Source organism: Arvicanthis niloticus, chromosome 30 (assembly GCF_011762505.2).
Source record: "Arvicanthis niloticus isolate mArvNil1 chromosome 30, mArvNil1.pat.X, whole genome shotgun sequence".
NCBI classification, from domain to species: Eukaryota; Metazoa; Chordata; class Mammalia; order Rodentia; family Muridae; genus Arvicanthis; species Arvicanthis niloticus.
In genome coordinates this window covers 5,872,855-5,875,756 of record NC_133438.1, presented here as the reverse complement: position 1 = coordinate 5,875,756, position 2,902 = coordinate 5,872,855, and the positions used below count along the sequence as shown (strand labels likewise).

Genomic DNA, 2,902 nt, shown 5'->3' with positions numbered 1-2,902 from the left:
TGGCCTGGCATCACTAAACCCTTTTTCTTACTTTTCTTTTTTCTTTCTTTTCTTTTTTTTTCTCCCTACTTTTCAATTTAATCTTTGAGCCCGCACAGGGTGCATGAATCAAGGCCAAACTGTTCTGTTAGCTTAATGCTTAGTAAAATGGCTAATTTAATACAGAAGTTCTAGATGACCAGGAAGAGTTACCAGGATAGTTACTGTCCCTCAAAACCAGAAAGCCAAGCAGGAGAGGCAACCTGAAGCCAGCTGGGAGGTTTTTACCTGTAACTCCAGAACTTTCCAGTCGAATACAAGAAGGCTGCTAGTCAGCCTAGGCTACATAGTGTAACCCGTCTCAAAAGCAAAACAAAGGCCAACAAGATGGTTCAAGAAGGAAAGGTGCTGCCAAGGCTGGCAGACTGAGTTCAATCTCAGGAACCCACACAACTAGATCATGGACTCTCGAAAGTTGTCTCTGACCTCCGCACCTGTGCACATAATGACAATCCGCCACCTGGAGTTACTGTGAGGTTTGTCCTCTGCCCTCTTATTCCCCAGGCCATCGAAACAGCCTATGCGATTTTATTTGGGACAGTCAAAGACAAGGTATAGGAAGGAGAACACCAAGTGGAGGGGAAAGAATAGGAAATGGACCAAGGCAACAGTTCCAAGATGGCCAACCTTGAAGATGCAGGCATGTCCGCTGGCTGTTTGGCACGTCTCCCCACAGGCCGTGCTGTCAGAGAGATATGATGCCTTGCAACAATTTATGGGGCGTGGGGGTGAGGTGGGGGATGGAGGAGAGATTTGCTGCCTGCCTCTCTCCCATTCATATTAGTCTCCTCAAAAGACTTGGTTTTGGTGGCCCCATTAAATGTCAGATGCCATGTCTTGAAATGGGCATTCTCTCCAAGAGTGAAGGGAAGAGACAAACTCTGGGCATGTGGACAGTGAAGGCCAGAGGTAATCTGATGCAGTATATGTTGTATGTCCCGATTGTTCCAGCACTAAGATATTAAAAGCATAGTGTTCAAAGACCTTTCCCATGGTCTGGCCCTCGAAACTGTGGAAGACTCAGGGAGAGAACATGGGCTTTCGCTGAGCGGGCATGAGAGAGTTTCATGCTTCGGGTTGACAGGAGATAAGAGCTTTCTAGTAAAATCCTATCTCTGGCTCTGCCTTCTCATCAGTAATCTCGAACAGGGGAGGGTACCAGATTTTGAGAAATCCATGATGATGTCCAGAGCTTCATGTGGGCTTCTCCGCCACTTCCTAATCTTCTTGTTTCCGTATGAACCTTCACCTACCCCAGAGATGATCTGGTCTTGGGCAACAGAATCTTGGGTTAGAGACTACAGGAAAGAGAGCTAAAGCTCCTGACCAGGAGCAAGAGGACCGTCTATCCCATCTGTCTGTCCACTGTTAGCTTGATGTTGCAGGAAGTCTTACTTGGGCAGATGAGTTCTTTTGTGCTGCTTAAGATGGTCAGATCTCATGAACTCTCGATCACACTCATCACATTTATGTGGTCAACATCTGGTATGGATCCGTTTATGTCGTCCAAGCTCATCAGAGTGGAAGAACTTCCAGGTGCAACCTTTCCAGTCACATGCGTAGGGCTTCTCACCTGTGTGTTTGCGTTGGTGACTCACGAGGTGAGAGCGCTTGGTATAAGCTTTTCCACAGTTGTCATATGAGCAGACATAAGGCCTTGAAACTAGGGGCTGAGTCCTGGTTGCCCCTCTTGATGTACTGTGGCTCTCTGTCTCCTGTGTAACAGGTGCAGGCGGCTCATATATGAAAGGTTCTTCCTGGACATTTGACTGGGTCACAAGTGAATCTTAGGAGTCTAAAGATACCAATTGCTGGAACTTAGCTGGGAGCATCTCAGGACTGCAGGAATTTATGGAGTGCAACATCTGATCTATAAAGGGGGTCACAGCATGGGTCCCAGAGGAAGGCACGCCTGGGACCAATAATAGTCCATGTTTTAAAGAGCCTAGAGTGGCAGGTACAGACTAAGGCATTGTTGGGGCATGGTTGTGGGCCATCACTGAGACTCCACAGGAAGCTGGGTTTGGCAGGCCACCGTGAGACATCAGATTCTCACCAAAGTCAATAGTCACTCCCAGAGTACCTGAACTTCTGACTGGCATTACCTGGGACCCCCTCCCAATTGATCTCTGACAATAATTCTGGGAAGGTGTAGGAGTCAGCTGGGAGGGGCACCTCGCACCATGCTCAGGCAGTGCCCTAATGAACTGTGACTCCCATTCTCCCTCATTGGATCTGAATTCCTCAGCTGATTCTATGTAGGGCCTCATCATCTCTGTTAAGTACTGAGTGGCTGCTGGCTGATGGAATGCACTGTTTCCAGAAGATACGGGCATACACGACATTGGCATCAACATCTCATTATCGAAGGGAGGCTGGTGCAGAGCCTGTTGCTCATCGTCCTGCTCCATGTCGGCTGAGACCCAAGTTCAGACAAACCAGACGCTGGCCCAGACCAAACACCGTCATAAGCGTAGGTCCCAACACTGCTACGCCATCGAAGTTCTTATCATACATATCTGTCACTTGCTTGGTTAGATTCATACCAGTTTTTTATATTATTTGTGACTATTGTGAAGGGTGTCCTTTCCCCAATTTTTTTCTCAGTCTGATTATCCTTTAAGTAGAGGAAGGCTACTGATTTTTTTTTTACTTCTTCCTTTCCAATTTATATCCTTTTGATCTCCTTTTATTGTCTAATTGATATGGCTAGAACTTTGAGTACTATATTGAATAGGGAGAGAGTAGGCAGCCTTGTCTAGTCCCTGATTTCAGTGGGATTGCTTCAAGTTTCTCTCCATTTAGTTTCATGTTGGCTACTGGTTTGCTGTATATTGCTTTTTTAGGTATGCGCCTTGGATTC

General features: G+C 46.7%; 1 pseudogene; it reads right to left on the bottom strand.

Moving 5' to 3' along the window:
- Positions 1–1,430: 1,430 nt before the first annotated feature.
- LOC143440853 (Krueppel-like factor 17 pseudogene) lies at positions 1,431–2,450 on the bottom strand (annotated as a pseudogene).
- Between the last annotated feature and the right edge of the window lie 452 nt (positions 2,451–2,902).